Below are 18,036 nucleotides of genomic sequence, written 5' to 3'. Positions count from 1 at the left end.
TAACGACGAACAGGAATTAAAAGTTGCTAAGCGGCTTCGCTATTAAAAAACCAATGAGTTGTTGGAGAATAAACTGACAGAACTGAAAATATGCCTTTCATTTAACCACAGGCAGTGAGAACTAAAATAAAATCCTTCGAAACGCACGAGCTAAAAATGAATAAAATATTCTCCAGAAATTCAGAGAATCATTCATTTATGCCGTTTGTCTTGAGTGTGAGTTTTCCCAGCCAACTTTTTTGGTTTTTCTGAATATTTTCCGTCGAATTATCCCCATTTACGCTATTATAAAGATTAGAAGTTGAACATTCGCGAACACTGCGTTATTGTAGAAAAACCAGGGCGTTATGTGGTTCTCCGTTTTTGTAATTTCTTTATATTGTTCTTGTTATTTTATTGTTTCAAAATTCCTTTCTACAGATTACCTCATTTACGCTAATATAAGGATTATGGTGGTACTTCCGCAAAATCGTCATTGTGGAAATGCAGGCCGTTATGCAAGTTGCCATTTTCCGTATTTTTTTATAATTTTTTTTTTCAAAGTTATGATCCCAAATTTATCTCCATTTACGCCACTATAACGACAACAGGTTGAACTTGACCATAATCTGCATTAATGTGGAAGTGCGCATCGTACATGGTTCGAGAGGTTCCATAATTATTTTATTTTTTGTTAAGATTAAAGTTTTTCATAATTTCATTCGTCCAATTATCTCCATTTACGCTATTATAACGATTAGAGGTAAAACTTCCGTGAAATCTGCATTATTGTGGAAATGCTATGCGTTATGCGTTTTGCCATTTTCCGTAATTTGAAATGCTTTTCTTATTTTTTAGTTTTTCGAAATTTCGTTCTAGCCATTGTCTCAATTTACATTATTAAAACGATCACATTTGTAACTTTCCGAGACCTGCGTTATTGTGTAAATTCAGGCCGTTACATGGTTTCGACCGTTTCCGTAATAATTCTGTATTTTTGTTATTTTTTAGTTGTTCATAATTTAGTTCGAGCAATCATCTCCATTTACTCTATTATAACAATTACAGGTAGAAATTTCCCCAAATCTGCATTATCATCCCGAGATTTCTCGCGCGAAATTCCGACCTCTCAGGAACCTAGCAAAACCACAATACGAAAGTGACATTTGACATAAAACAAGAAGTCAAGGTGGAGATAACAAGTTTAAAATAAATTTCTAGGATTCTGTATATGTTTTCACTAATTCGCTGTCAAATATTACCCCCCATGCATTTGTATGGGAAAGTATCATTTTTCAAATTTTAAAGCGAAGGTGTATTTTCCAATCCCACCGACTTTTCGTGCGCTGCTACCCCTATGTGACTGGGCGTGCCGCTGCGATTTTTCCAGCATCCCTCTACGCTGAGACAGCCGGCGCCAGCCAACAAAGAAACCCATCTAATGCTCACTCGTGGTGTGGCTTACACGTGCGTTGCGCGAGGTAAGTGTGGGGACACAAAGCCCGCTTTGGCAATCCACTACTCCAGCCCACCAGCATAGCGAAATAATGACGTACTGGTCCTGCGCTTCATTAAGTGTCCCACAAGGGCTGTGATGCCTGGTTACGCCTAGTCATGACAACACGACATCATTGGTTTCACCACAATCTCTGACTTCGACCTTTGAAAATGTGCAAATGGGTGGCTATCGGCTTTCGTGGAAGATGTCTACAGCGTGTCTTCGTAGCGGTCATTCATCGCACTTACTGCTTCCCACATGAGGAACTGGTGGTGGTATTGATATTGTGTTCTTCAGGCGGATTGGCACATGGAGCTTTTGTGGTTACACCTTACTCTCCTCGGCCCATTCTCAACTACGTCAAGTTATGATTACTTTCCCTTTATGCTTGGCATCCGCCAGTTCTTGCGATAAACTATTGTGGCAAGGTACATCGTCGCTAAAATACTACGTTCCGATTTTTTTAGTGTAAGGTAAGTCGTTTTTCTCTGAAAAAGGTGTTTCAAGAGGCGGGCCTATTACTCCCTAACTAAGCTTAGCATTTCGGAACAGTAAGGATCAAGAAAGAAAACCAGAAATTATCATGAACCGTGTAACTACAAAAAAAGAAGCAGAGCGACAGAATATATATATATATATATATATATATATATATATAGGAGGATGTTGAAAATAATCACGCTGACTCCGAATAAAAGAATACTATAATGATGTGCGCAGAGATGATAACACAGGACCGAGTCTTCCATCGGTTAGCCAATGGACGCCACTAGCGCAACGCGACAAGTATATGGGTATATGGATACGTACAGTAAGGCGGTTCAAAAAGACGTCTTAGCGGAATATATAAAGCGCAGCTCCTACCTAGCGAATCTCACAGGAAAGGAACAGAGTGCGCTGGAAATCCTTATCACCCGCTCTGACATCACTACAAACCCCGCTGATTAAAAAGGAGCCATTCTTGTTATGAACCAAACGGATTACAACACTAAAGCCCAAAGGCAATTAGGTGGCACGTCATTCTACCAGCCCCTTGCGGCCGATCCGACATTAGAATACAAAGAACGAGTCTGCAGTACCATAATTGAACTTAGGGATGAAAAACTGATAGACAAAAAAAACTGCCCGAGCTCTTATTCCATTGCACTGCATTCCAGGATGTTTTTACCTCCTTCTCAAAATTCACAAATTTAACAATCCGGGCTGGCCCATAGTCTCTGGCATAGGATCATGACCAAGAGCATTTCTAGCGATGTCGACAACATTATAAGGGATATACCACCCACATTCAATTCGTACATAAAGGATACTACTCATTTTCTAAGTGAAATAAAAGTCCTCACTATACCGGACAACTCCTTCCTTGTAACATTGGACGTAGCCTCTTTGTATACAAACATACCTCACGCCGGTAGAATCGAATCCGTCATAGGAAACTACGAAAATTGAGAAGGGGGCAAACCTGTTGACAGCAACAATTTGGCCAAACTGGTAACTTTAATACTTGAATTAAACAATATTAAATTCAATAACCAGTACTATGTCCAAATAAGTGGCATATCTATGGAGACAAAAATAGGCCCAAAATATGCAAACATATTCATGGGAACCCTTGAAACACAGTTCCCGGAGAACTTCCCTTTAAAAACACTGTTTTACGAGCGGTACATTGACGACATTTTCTTGGTTTGGTCTCATGGTGAGGAAACCCTGAATCAATTCATATCCGATTTTAACAGTGCTCACAGTGATATCTCATTCTCACATGAGTATTCAACTTCTACAATCAATTTTCTCGACGTGCAGATAACAACTAACGGACGGAGACTGGCTACTTCGCTGTAAAGAAAACACATCGATCGACACCAATACTTGAACTTTCACAGCAGCCATGTGAGACACTGCAAAACGGCCATTCCATACAGCCAAGCGCTACGCTTCCGCAGAATTTGCTGTAACCAAAATGACTTCGATACTAATTGTGCGTATCTCCGCATTGACCTCGCACAACAAAAATACCTACTACCACTCATTGAAGATTCAATCAGGAAGGCATCAGAACAGGAGCGCTCTGGACTTGTTAGTGACAATAAAACCTCCACATTGAGGTGACAAACCAATCTGATTCTGACATATTCGGCATCTGGCCCAAGCGTCAATAAAATTTCAGAGACGCCACATCCTGCTCCAGAGTAAAAAAAAATGAAGCACGTCATCCCAGACCCACCACGCATGGTGTATCGCCGAGCAAGAAACATCAGAGACATTGTAACATCATCTCTATCAAAAGAAACTAGTTTCACAGGTTCCACACCATGTGGAAATCCCCGGTTCAAATTGTGTCTGATAATGACACCAACAACAAGCGCTCAGAGCAGGGAATCTGACTTTTCTATGCAGATCAGGGCAGCTTTATTGTGACACTGCAAATATAGTTTGCCTGCTTGAATGTGGTGCTTGTGGTGCGCAATATATTGTACAGGCTGAAAAATCTTTTAGAACTCGCATCAATAATCCAAAATCCGATGCAAAAACAAAAATGTATCTCCCCCTTTCAAAACGTATCAACTCTTTGAAACACCTGTTCGACCAATTTAAGGCAGCAGTGCTCCAATCAGGATTTAAAATCCATTTGGACAGGGAAGCCTGCGAATCTTATGTGATCCACAAATACAATACCCTCACAAGGGGTATCAATGAGTCTCCGAGAAGGCTGTCGTGCCTTAAAACCTAGACCTTGCAGCGGCACGTATCGCATGTTACCAATTCTCAATCGCTGGATGGTTCATCGTTGTCAGCAGCTTACTTTTCCGTATGCTTTAATGCTTCCTATGCACGAAATCTTGCTGTATCACATCATTACACTTTCCAAGCACTATTCGGTCTAGTGTTGTGAATAAGTTATTTTCTCCGTGTGCTTCCTTGCTCTTATGCCCAGAATTCCACTTTGTAAGCTATTTTTGTTCACTGATAAGGTTCCCTATGTCCTGCGATTTGTACGCGCGTTTCCTTTGTTCTTTCGTTTGTCAGTTTCTTTAAAGAATGCTGCGTGTGAATTCATACTGGCATTGATGACTAGCTACGAAGTGTCATTTGTTTACTAGATCCCTGGAGATTTGTTCTCGTACGTGCGTCACATTTTTGTTTTCTTTTTTCATAATGTTCAAGCCCTTGATACTTGCAAAATATGAAATGTAAGATGCAAATGCGTTGTACCTATTCATTTCATGTCATGAGCCGGGGGTTCGTTCAACTGCTTTTTTCTGTGTGCTGTTTCTTGGTTTCTTTCCTGCCTTGTGTGTCATTTCTAAAGACACTCGCACAACCCGTGCTCTTCTTGGGTGGCTCCCGCACCCCTCTCTCGGCGTCGGCGCCCATCGTGGGGTCGTTATTGTCCGTTTGTGCCCGGGACGCGGACTGTGGATAAGAAATTTGTGGCTATTACCTGGTCTCTTCGGGAAGCGGTGGAATTTTTCTTTGAGGACGCGGCCCCCTCGCTAACCACACGCCTGGGTTCGTGATCTTTAACGTCGCCTTCTGCCGAGACATAACGGGCGTTTTGCGTTCCCCAGTGTCTGGAGGACTAATTGTCGATTCTAAACTTCCGCCTTTTGCGGCAGGTTTTTTTCGCTCCTTTGGAGGGAGATGCCCAGTATCCCTTCCCTATTTGTTTACTTTTCTTATATTGCTGTGCGTGGGTGGGCGGTGGCTGAACAAAACGCGCTTCCTAATTGCCTAGCTTTTGCTTTTCGTCGCGTTGTATATTGCGATGGATTACCTGCGCGCCCATTCGTGCAGTACGTTTCTTTCCACTTGTGTCTTGCTCTACTTTCTTTTTGTACCTTTTTGAAATCATGCGTCCACGTGCTGGCAGCGCTCCTTACGAGCTTTCATAAACACGGTATTCGACCCTTGTACTTCACTTGAAAAAGGCTGGATCCCAGCCGAAACGTCCTATTAAATATTGTTCGTTTTTTCCTGGTGATTTTGAATAATTACACACACACACGCACACACACATATATGCATATATATATATATATATATATATATATATATATATATATATATATATATATATATATATATATATATATATATAGTATGAGTAAAGAGTCGGATACACAGCAAGAACAATAACAAACAATGTTTACTTACGTAGCGGCAACGGGACTTGCCTTCATCAGAGTAAAGTTACATGATTTTGCTGTCGCAAACATTTTGAACACATTTCTTATATAGGTTTGCATAAAACTGTGAGAAAGAGCGGAAAATGTTTCGGAAATGGGGAGTGTGCATACAGTCAGGCTACGCCTATGTTACAACATCAACAAACAAACAAGAAAAATAAAAAGGGGGGGGGGAGCGAGAGAGAGAAAAAGGGGTCGTGTTAACAATGCAGCGTTCAAGGTTGCACCATGACGGGTCAACGTATGCCGCGCGGGCTGCAAGTTCAGACAATGGGGGAAACTGGACAACCGCGGTTTGAAAAGAAAGGGAAGAGTATACACTGAGGTATTCGGTGACTGCTGAGACTGGTTCGGGGGGAAGCGAAGATGGGTGTGCCCCCCGCGGGTCAAGAGAATAGATAGGGGGCACAAAAGAGCATTTCACAGAAGCTAGCAATTGAACAGGAAATAGGTAGGGTCACAAAAGGTTAAACATGAATAGATCACAAAGAGTTAAACATTCTTAAGTGATGGTGGGAACGAGGCCTCCCTCCCCAGGACAAATGGCATTGTTGAGCCGCATTAGGCTATAATAAAGCTGCTGTATTAGGAGAGTTTCTGCGAATTCTGATGGCAAACTCGAGGGTAGGAATAATGAACATAGTTATAAAAATTATGAAGCCGCTAATTTTAATCGAGGGATAAGCACGTTAGTTTTCCGTAACTTTCATTAATTCCAAGCGTGGCTGACCCAAACTTATAAATGAGATAAGATTCCCGAACCTCGCGGTCGTGGTGCGTTTTGAAGGCGGATTCTATAATCGTTGCTTTAAGATGTTCAAATGCATGCCCGGGACTGTTCACATGTCTTGACAGGGGCAAATAAGGGCAGCTTTTTGCATGAGAGCGGTGATTATTGAACCGTATTCGAAAGGGCGTTTCAGTTTGGCCGATATATTGTTGCCTACAAACAGTGCACTCTAGAAGATATACGACATTAGCGTAGTCACACTTAAAGTTACCTTTTATATTTACGTAGTAGTCTGAAGCCGAGCTGGTGGCGCGCTGTGTAGTGGTCATGTGTGGGCATACTTTACATCGGGGTTTATTGCAGGGCATGCAGCCAGTAGTTGCCGGTCGGTTGATACGAGAGTTAGTAAGAAAGTCACCTAAATTCTTATTACGCCGGAAGACAACGCGTGCTGGTTCGGGGAATATGCTTTTTAAGCGGTCACTTTGCATTAGGATATTGTGATGTTTTTTGAGCACGGTTGACACTCTTGGAGCGGAGGATGAGTGGGTTAAAACTAAGTTAGTTTGCGGGTTCCCGTTGGGGGATTTTTTCTTACAGATTTCGTTACGGTCTAATTGGTTGGCTCGCACAATAGCGTCGTCGATAACTTTTTCCGGGTATTTTTTATTCAGGAGGGCGGTCTTGAGTTCTCGACAGTTTGAGTCAAAGTCGGCTTGGTTTGAGCAAATTCTCCTAAATAGGTGGGCTTGGCTGTAAGGTATTGCTGTCTTGCAGTGTCTGACATGGCTGCTTCGGAAGTGCAAATACTGCCGCGTGTCTGTCGGTTTTCTATACAGTTTAGTTTGAAGCCGACCTTGGAAGGTAGTAACGGTGACGTCCAGAATGTTTACAATGTGTTCCGAATAGGAATGAGCAAGGGAAATACTAGGATGGGCTAGGTTAAATGCCTCAATGAAGGTGAGGAGCTCCGCCTCACCGTGTTGCCAGATCATGAATATGTCATCAATATACCTTTTATAGTACATTGGCTTTAAATTTTGGGTGTCAAGAAAGTTTGATTCGAGGTGAGCCATAAAGATATTAGCGTAGTTAGTTCCGATTCGAGTTCCCATTGACGTTCCGCTGACTTGCACGTAATGAACCCCGTCGAACTCAAAATTGTTAAGTTCAAGAATAAGCCTAAGGAATGTTTGGAGAGCAGAAGAATCGATAGGTTTGTCGCACGATGACTGCTCATACGCAAGGGATACAGCGGCGATGCCATCTTCATGGGGGATGTTAGTATACAGGGACGCAACGTCAAGGGTGACTAGAAGGCAGTTATCAGGAATTTCAATTTTTGAGATGTCTGAGAGAAAGTCATTGGTATCCTTAATGAAGGAGGGAAAGCTGGGCGGAATTTCGCAAATGAGATTATCCACATAGCGCGAGAGGTTTTCGGTAACAGTGCCAATGCCAGAAACAATGGGGCGCCCTGGGTTGTTCACCTTGTGAATCAAAGATTCACAAGGTGAACAACCCAGGGCGCCCCATTGTTTCTGGCATTGGCACTCTTACCGAAAACCTCTCTCGCTATGTCGATAATCTCATTTGCGACATTCCGCCCAGCTTTCCCTCCTTCATTAAGGATACCAATGACTTTCTCTCAGACATCTCAAAAATTGAAATTCCTGATAACTGCCCGTCCCTGTATACTAACATCCCCCATGAAGATGGCATCGCCGCTGTATCCCTTGCGTATGAGCAGTCATCGTGCGACAAACCTATCGATTCTTCTGCTCTCCAGACATTCCTTAGGCTTATTCTTGAACTTAACAATTTTGAGTTCGACGGGGTTCATTACGTGCAAGTCAGCGGAACGTCAATGGGAACTCGAATCGGAACTAACTACGCTAATATCTTTATGGCTTACCTCGAATCAAACTTTCTTGACACCCAAAATTTAAAGCCAATGTACTATAAAAGGTATATTGATGACATATTCATGATCTGGCAACACGGTGAGGCGGAGCTCCTCACCTTCATTGAGGCATTTAACCTAGCCCATCCTAGTATTTCCCTTGCTCATTCCTATTCGGAACACAGTGTAAACTTTCTGGACGTCACCGTTATTACCTTCCAAGGTCGGCTTCAAACTAAACTGTATAGAAAACCGACAGACACGCGGCAGTATTTGCACTTCCGAAGCAGCCATGTCAGACACTGGAAGACAGCAATACCTTACAGCCAAGCCCACCGATTTAGGAGAATTTGCTCAAACCAAGCCGACTTTGACTCAAACTGTCGAGAACTCAAGACTGCCCTCCTGAATAAAAAATACCCGGAAAAAGTTATCGACGACGCTATTGTGCGAGCCAACCAATTAGGCCGTAACGAAATCTGTAAGAAAAAAGCCCCCAACGGGAACCCGCAAACTAACTTAGTTTTAACCCACTCATCCTCCGCTCCAACAGTGTCAACCGTGCTCAAAAAACATCACAATATCCTAATGCAAAGTGACCGCTTAAAAAGCATATTCCCCGAACCACCACGCGTTGTCTACCGGCGTAATAAGAATTTAGGTGACTTTCTTACTAACTCTCGTATCAACCGACCGGCAACTACTGGCTGCATGCCCTACAATAAACCCCGATGTAAAGTATGCCCACACATGACCACTACACAGCGCGCCACCAGCACGGCTTCAGACTACTACGTAAATATAAAAGGTAACTTTAACTGTGACTCCGCTAATGTCGTATATCTTCTAGAGTGCACTGTTTGTAGGCAACAATATATCGGCCAAACTGAAACGCCCTTCCGAATACGGTTCAATAATCACCGCTCTCATGCAAAAAGCTGCCCTTATTTGCCCCTGTCAAGACATGTGAACAGTCCCGGGCATGCATTTGAACATCTTAAAGCAACGATTTTAGAATCCGCCTTCAAAACGCACCATGACCGCGAGGTTCGGGAATCTTATCTCATTTATAAGTTTGGGTCAGCCACGCTTGGAATTAATGAAAGTTACGGAAAACTAACGTGCTTATCCCTCGATTAAAATTAGCGGCTTCATAATTTTTATAACTATGTTCATTATTCCTACCCTCGAGTTTGCCATCAGAATTCGCAGAAACTCTCCTAATACAGCAGCTTTATTAGCCTAATGCGGCTCAACAATGCCATTTGTCCTGGGGAGGGAGGCCTCGTTCCCACCATCACTTAAGAATGTTTAACTCTTTGTGATCTATTCATGTTTAACCTTTTGTGACCCTACCTATTTCCTGTTCAATTGCTAGCTTCTGTGAAATGCTCTTTTGTGCCCCCTATCTATTCTCTTGACCCGCGGGGGGCACACCCATCTTCGCTTCCCCCCGAACCAGTCTCAGCAGTCACCGAATACCTCAGTGTATACTCTTCCCTTTCTTTTCAAACCGCGGTTGTCCAGTTTCCCCCATTGTCTGAACTTGCAGCCCGCGCGGCATACGTTGACCCGTCATGGTGCAACCTTGAACGCTGCATTGTTAACACGACCCCTTTTTCTCTCTCTCGCTCCCCCCCCCTTTTTATTTTTCTTGTTCGTTTGTTGATGTTGTAACATAGGCGTAGCCTGACTGTATGCACACTCCCCATTTCCGAAACATTTTCCGCTCTTTCTCACAGTTTTATGCAAACCTATATAAGAAATGTGTTCAAAATGTTTGCGACAGCAAAATCATGTAACTTTACTCTGATGAAGGCAAGTCCCGTTGCCGCTACGTAAGTAAACATTGTTTGTTATTGTTCTTGCTGTGTATCCGACTCTTTACTTATACTATTTCTGCGCGCTTTGTGAGTTTATCTTTCTCTAGATTTATATATATATATATATATATATATATATATATATATATATATATATATATATGTGTGTGTGTGTGTGTGTGTGTGTGTGTGTGTGTGTGTGTGTGTGTGTGTGTGTGTGCATGAGAAAAATCTTCGAACAAGGTAGAAACCACGATTGTTACCAACGTTTCAGCAAAGAGACTTGCCTTTGTCAGGGACACCACTCGCCTGGCTGGCGCGGGCGCTTTATATAGGGGTAGGTTCCCAGGTGAGAGAAGAGGAGGAAGTGGAATTGAGAAAGCGGATTGGTGTGAGAGTTATTGAGATATTGAGGGGGAACAAATGTTGTATAGTTTGAGCGAAGTCGGGGTAAGAGGGAAGATAGCGGGGGTTGATATTCCTCGAAATTCTTAAGGATGAGAGGGTGTTTGTTGCCCCGCCGCACAGCCTACCGAAAGGTTCTCAGACCCGCCGGAAGCAGAACAGGCGGTGAGAGGAGTCCTTATCAGAAACTATCTGCTAACTTCAGGGCAAAAGAAAAGGTAGAGAAGGGGGAGAATAACTGGGTCCAAGAAAAAAAGGGAGGAAAACCACACACACACACAAAATAAAAATCAATAACCCCACAAATGAAATGCCACGTGTCGCTAGCAGCAGCATTCCTGGAACAGACCTTTCCTGAAACTCAAAAACGAAAAGATAAAGTTAGAGGGTCGTAAGGAGCACAAGACAAAGCGGGGAAAAAAAGACAGAAAAGAATAAAATAAAATGGAATTCCAGAGAAAAGGTTCGAGGGATGCCTGCCCATACTAAACTCGAGGCTAATGAATGAAAACAAAAGTAACTAGGTGACTACATAAGGAGCAGAGGGAGGGGTCATGTTCTTTAGATAAGGTACAAGCAAGACAGTGCCTAATGCTGTATTCCCTGTGAATGTCGCGAGGGTTCCAAGTTGCCCCCATACGCATTAATTCCAGCGTCTAGGGGCACCTTCCATCTTCCATCTTCCAGTTTTATTGCTCCCTATATATATATATAGAGAGAGACACCACGAGGGTTGGCAGTCAAGAAAACCTGACTGCCAACCTTTATTCTGCCGTAATTCACCGAGCCCCTTATTTCCCATTTCTAATTCGTACATATATATATATATATATATATATATATATATATATATATATATATATATATATATATATATATATATATATATATATATATATATATATATATATATATATATACAGAAAGAAGTGCCGGCAGTCTAGCACACCAAAGGAGGCATAGGGGAATGGTTAGACTATTTTTTGACCGTGAGTGAAGTTATATTTTGTTATTAATTTAAGTAGAAAGAAAGAAAAAAAAAACACGCGCCCAGAGTGGGGACCGAACCCACGCCTTTCGATTAGATCTCGAATGCCTTACCAACAAATATTTATATATATATATATATATATATAATCGTTTTCTCAGACTATAGGGAGCCATGCTAAAAACCATACATTTCCCAGCAAACGCAAAATGAATAAAAGGGGTCATAAGAAAAGCAATACCAAAAGGAAAGCGAGTCAGCAGGTGTGACCGTTCCAAAAATGGAACCCTTTTTTAAAAAAGCAAACACAGCATTCTCTTTTGTTTGCAAAGTAAGAATCACTGTCGCCACCCGACGTATAGGGCTTTCACCGCCGTCCTCGAGACCAGGTTCGTGTAGTTCATAAAAAGTACAAGACAGTGACCAAGTACCCTCCACAGGTAAACATGCTATATCCAGCATATAGAGCGCTCGGATTTATTCTGCTGCTGGATATAATATTTTACTACGCGGATCATGAAACCATTTGTGCGTAAGTACATGTTTTCTGGCAGTTTCACATATTTGGGGTAACTGCTCTAAAAACTTAACAGTTGCGTTATCCGTATGTTACCAGCATCTCAAAAGCTGTTCTCGGGGAACATGCTTTATGGCCCCTGCGGGAGCCTCTAGTCCCGTGTTATAATGATGATTAGTCTACTGTGTGCTTCGTGGTTAATCGGGTAAACAGCAACAGGCAACAATTACCTCTCCGTACAAGACTAACTACTACTGCGCCAAATGATCAAAATACAGCTTTTTAAACATGCTGTGACCAGTTAAAAACCTTGCAAGCTGCAACGATTGTTTATGGTTGCACTTGTACTGAAACATTTCTCCGGGTGATAATAAACGCGATTGTTGCGTGTGTATGTTGCGTTTCTTGCACTGACAGCAGTTGTTATGAGTTGCTCTTGCGTAACTGCGGTAGTTGACGAGAAAGTCTTAATTAGTTTTCTCCACTGAAATCTTGCTCCACTAATTCATTAGAAAACCTTAATTAGTTGAGCAAGATGGTTTGGCATAAATATATGGAAGCCTAATTACACAAAGATTATCAAGCACAGGACTGGTGATAAATGTAATGAATGGGGAAATTGTTCAACTCGTCTGTGTAATAATTCATGGTAGCGTCAAACGCAATGCTGCGCCGGGGCGCTAGGTGTATCTCCCGTCCTTTGGCTTTGCCAGAAATCCCATTCTTTCATTTGGAATAGCTGATATAACGTCAGAAAACTAGGCATGACCATCCCAAATACGCCCCGTTACAGGCCCCTTTTAATGCAACAAAAATTTTTTCATTATTTTTCCGAGTTTTTCACTTACTGGCGTGTTTCTTTTTTAAAAGGTCAAGGAAACATTGTTGCTTGAAACAAATCAAGAGAAACTCAGAGAATTGTGTATGAATGCATAGCATACTTATGCCGCGGGTCGGGAATGTGAATTTTTTACAGCCAATAATGGCTATGAAATGCGAAAGACGTTGGAGCATTAATTTCTTTTTAAGTTTTCTTTTGTTTCTGTTTACCAATGATGTGAATATATACCATTATAGCGAGGAAGTTTTTTCGTTTACGATATCTGATTACTGCTATTCAAAACGTTTTTTCTGAAGAATATTCTTTTTATTCTTCGGTTTTCTGTGGAGATGTACGAGATGCATACGTTGTATATTTTCAGATCGTTTTGGTGAAAATTTTTTATATATTTTTCTAAGTCTTCTTTTTACCAAATTCTGCCGGATGATGAAGCTTCCACCAGATCTGTATTTCTGTCGATATGCAGGACTTCACAAGGTTTTTCGCCTTCTTTAATAATATTTCGGATGCGCCTAATCTCGCGGTAGCCGTCAGAATTACCTACAGTAAATTCTCACGGCAGGCTGGCTCGCCTAAAATTTGCTGAATAATATTACGTCCCAACGTAACATAACCTAACATAACCTCCCTGAACATAGCGTAACCTGACTGAACGCGTCGTAACCTACCAAAATCCAGCCGAACTGCAACACACCGAATCTAACCTAGCTGAACGACACAGAACACAACCTATGTTAAGCGTAATTCAAACCATTCTAGAAGTCCTGTGCGTCGATTCCTTGATATAGTAAAAACCAGAGTAGAAAGATATAGGAACAAACTCACCATGACCGAAAAGTTCTAAAAGACAAAAAAAAACATCCTATTGTCGAAGTCGAACCTGAGGCTTTTCGTTTAAATCCAAGTGAAACACCATACCTTTAGTGGGGCCGCTGCAAACACGGCTTTGTAGGGAATATTTATACCATAGAATCTGCGCGTAGCATGCTTAGCCAATGGGAGGCCACGGCCGTGAAAAATTTCTCACGGTATTCTCAAGGGGTCCTGGATGATAGACACAACGTAATTTTTATTTTTTATTGTTAACGTTTTTTGCAGACGTCCTTGTTTATTCTTAGGTTTAGGGTGGAGATGTGCAAGATGGATATTTTGATTTGTCCAATCACTCTTGTTAATTTTTTTTCATTTTTGTTATTTTCCTTTTTTCAAAATTCCGCCTGACCAATTATCTTCATTTAAGCAATTATAACGTTTAAAATTGTTACTTCTGCCCCCTGCATTTTTGTTACAATGCAGGACCTTAAACTGTTCACCTTTGTCGCTATTTTTATTCGTTTTTCAAGTGCTTATTTGCGGACCTTTTTCGCTTATTCTTGGCTGTCGGGGGGAGAATTTTAAGATGCATATTTTTTATTTTATTAGTATATTTTTGCGGAAATTCCTACAATTCTTATTTCTTGGTTTTCAAAATTTTTTCCTACCACTTGTCTTCCTTTACGCCATTACAGGAATAAAAGAGTTAGTTTCGCCATACCTGCATTTTTTTAAAATACAGGGTGTTAAAAGGTTCGCCGTTTTTTATAGTTTTTCAGCGGAGCTGCAGTTACTCGCCGTAAGTTCGGGGTTCCTGCGCGTCGAAAACTAGGGTGAAGGCCGAGCGCTCGTGCACGCGTACCTCGAGCGCACGTTCATCAAGCTATGCACACCCACTTAGGGTGATTGATCAACATTGGCGACAAAAACACTGCAGCGTTCACCGTATTGTGGCAAAACTTGCTCCACGCGAGGAATTCGCGTCACAGCGTACGCCATTCATTCGTTCGTCCTCGTGTCGTCGTGCGAAAAAGAAAATGGGAAATAACGGGCTCTGTGAATTAGGACAGAATAAGAGTTGGCAGTAAAGAAAACCTCGGAGAGCAAAGGGGGAATGCGGTAGGTCATAGAAAGATATGAAGAATTTTTTGAGTCTGAAAGAAAGTGGTGAAAATACGCCGCCGGGTGGGATCCGAACCCACGACCTCCAGAATACCGGTCTTGTGAGATAAACACTACGTTACCGGCGGGGCTGTTTCCCCACCACCCTCTTGGGTATTTATGTTAAGGTATTTTTCGCTTTCTGCACTTGGGGGTGGTAGCCAGCGCCACTCGGACTACTCGTGGTGAAGGGGACCTTTTAAATGCAGAGCATTTATTTAACTCACGATGTCACCCGTTCTAGTTGTCCGTGGTAGTCCGCACCCCTCCCCCTATACTATATAAAAAAATAATACTTGCCGGCGCCTGGTTTCGATCCCACGACCCTGCGGGCGGAACGCAAGGTACGTGGTGCTCTACCCACTGCGCCACAAAGCCCACACAGAATGGAGGGCTACGAACGCGTCTTATATCCTTGACTCATTCAACACCTGATCCTGGTGGGTGACTTTAACGTGGACATTCGCAAGGGCGATTGACTCGTTAGGCGGATGAGAGAGTTGCACGGTTTGGACTGCGTGTCTGATCACAACGACGTCAACAGCAGAACGCCCACGACGATTCACGGATCGTGCATCGGTCTCGTCTTCGTGTCGTCGTCGCCGTCTGCGTCTACCTTGCGCGTTCGACCGTTGCTTCCCGATCCCTTGACGGTCCACTTCAGCGACCACAAGGCCGTCGTCCTCGGTGTCGTGCAACAACACCAACAGCAGCAGCAAGAACGAGAACACTTGAACAATAACGTCTTCCATCGACTCCCTCGAATGGGGGGACTAACTCAGCCAGAGGCATCGAGACGTCGACGACGCAACAACAACAGCCAGAGAAGAAAAGAGAGAGAAGAGAAGAATAATAATCATACACACCTGCTAATGAATGATGTCACGTGACTACTTAATTACGTCTCCTCATTTAATTACAATACAACAACCAACAGCACCAAGTGCAACAACATTACCGTAACGCAAACAACTTAACGTCGTGCGCCCCCGGAAATGCTCTGCATTTGATCGTGCCCTTCGCGAGGGGGATGTTTTATGGCGTACCCGCACAGCCAGGATGGTGTAGTTCTCGCTTGTGGCGCTTAGCTGCCGTTGGGGCTTTGCTGGCGCACGAATTCACTCGGGACACGCTTTCCGCCCCTCACAGAGCCTTGTCGTTAACATGTTTACGCCCCACAACTGATATCGAAAGGTGCCCATGTGCCGATTTCTCTAGATGGAACTTTTTTTTAACCCCCGGGCCGTGACTCGAGTGTCTACGACATGTCGAGAGTGGTCGACCTGCATTGAATCCTCTTAGGCAACTTTTGTCACCAAGACTGCCAGAGCAGAGGCCCTCGTATGCATGTAGCGAATCAGAAAATGGGAAATGAGGAGCTCTGTGAAATGAGACAGAATACGGGTTGGCAGTCAAGAAAACCTCCGAAAACAAAGGGGGGAATGCGGTAGGTCATAGAAACTGATGAAGATTTTTTTTCAGTCAGAAAGAAAGTGGTGAAAAAATGCCCGCCCAGGTCGTGGGTTCGGATCCCACCCAGGATAGAACCAGGATAAAAGCCCGGAGAGCCACTCTCACCGGCGCCATTAAGGGGTATACGACAAGGAGTTCCCTTGCGTTCTGTGATTTATTCGAGTGGGCAGTTGAGCTATTGAACGTCCATTTTTACAAGCAATTATTAAGTGTCACTTAATATTTCTAAATCTAATTATGAAATTGTCTACGTTTTTTAACATAACTTCATCATTCTCAATTTTTCTTTCGCACAAACGCGAACCGGAAAGAACCGTTACGAACCAATGTTCTTTTTCTCCCGGAGCTGAACTGGAACGGACCATTTATTCATGGAACAAAACGGAAGCCGGGACAAAAAAAAACTTTCGTTTCAACACCCTGCCTCCGAGGTCGGGTCGCGCAGAATGGCTTAGTATCTCAGGAATAACGGCACGCCGACGACGACTCCCGCGCTATATTTCACCGCACTATCACCCTTTTCCCGTATTTGTAAACTGATTTACAGCAGTAGTCCTGCTCCAGCAAGCGGAGACAATGATGATGACGAAAAACGTTTATTCAGTATCAATTAATGGTTTTTTTTTAAATCCTCGCTAGGAGTCGGCCAGTATTCTGTGGACCCTGGCGGCTGCCTGAGCTTGAGTAAGATCTTCCGTTGGGCTTCTAGGTCTGAGCTGAGAATCAAAGCCTCCCTAGTGTCCTTGTTGTGTGTGCTGTCTGACATCTGTGGGCACGTCCAGATCATGTGGACCATGCTCCCCAGGCTTATGCAATGTTTGCATTTGGGTTCCAATTGACCTGGGTAGAGTTTACTAAGCAGTAGCAGAATTGGGTAGGTTCCAATTTGTAATTTTTGCCAGATTGCCTTTTCCTTTTTGCTGCGGTTGCGATCCACGCCTGAGTATTCTTTTCTTGTTAATCTATAATATTGCGTTGTATCTTGGTCGGTGAGCATCCCGTCTTTTTCATACGATGTGAGATCTGCGGAAGGGCTGCCTGAGGTAGCCTAGAAAGCGAGCCCTCGGGTGAGCTTGTTTGCTCCTCCATTACCCTCAGACCCTGATTGGCCGGGGTCCAGATTAGTAAAACTTAATGGTTCGTTCGGGTTTTGAAGGATTTTAACCGCTTCAGCTGATATTAGTCCTCTGTTATGACTGTTAATAGCGGGTTTGGAATTGCAGATAGTCACATCGGCATTTTTGGACGCAGCTGCCAGCGCTATCGCCACTTCCGCCGTTGTGACCGACCCATTTCTGATCGTGCAGCATGCGCGTATGGCCATGTTCTCATCGGACGCAACCCTAATCTTGCCTTGTCTACGATGGTATTCCACAGCATCAGCGTATAGTACATCGCATCGTCCTCAGTACTTCCTCTGTAGCGCTTCGGTCCTCCTATGTCACCTATCTTCATGAAACGCTGTGGTAATGTTCTTTGGAAGGTGAGGGATTCGGATATTGTTTTTGATGTCCAGGGAAATATGTTCTTACGGGTCAGCTGGGGTTTCATAGGGGATACCGAGTTTGCTCAAGATATGTCTGCCCGTCTTGGGTGACAACATTCTTTGGTGCTGTGCACTGCTTGCCGCCTCGACCAGCTCCTCTATGGTGGTGGAGACGCCTAGCATTATGAGCTTGTCTGTAGACGCACACATTTGAAGTCCTGCGGCAGTT

General features: G+C 43.1%; 1 long non-coding RNA gene across 1 annotated transcript in view; it reads left to right on the top strand.

Moving 5' to 3' along the window:
- The first annotated feature begins 11,916 nt into the window (after positions 1 to 11,916).
- Positions 11,917 to 18,036, top strand: part of LOC144157927 (uncharacterized) — a 50,865-nt gene continuing 44,745 nt past the window's right edge. The window contains exon 1 of the long non-coding RNA XR_013319907.1: positions 11,917 to 12,048. This is a non-coding gene — a long non-coding RNA (uncharacterized LOC144157927). The remainder of the gene's footprint in view (positions 12,049 to 18,036) is intronic.

This window comes from Haemaphysalis longicornis, unplaced genomic scaffold (genome assembly GCF_048455015.1).
Source record: "Haemaphysalis longicornis isolate Haplotype H1 unplaced genomic scaffold, Haemaphysalis longicornis Haplotype H1 scaffold_10, whole genome shotgun sequence".
Classification (NCBI taxonomy): Eukaryota; Metazoa; Arthropoda; class Arachnida; order Ixodida; family Ixodidae; genus Haemaphysalis; species Haemaphysalis longicornis.
The sequence above is the reverse complement of the archived record's forward strand: the minus strand, read 5'-3'. Positions and strand labels throughout refer to the sequence as shown.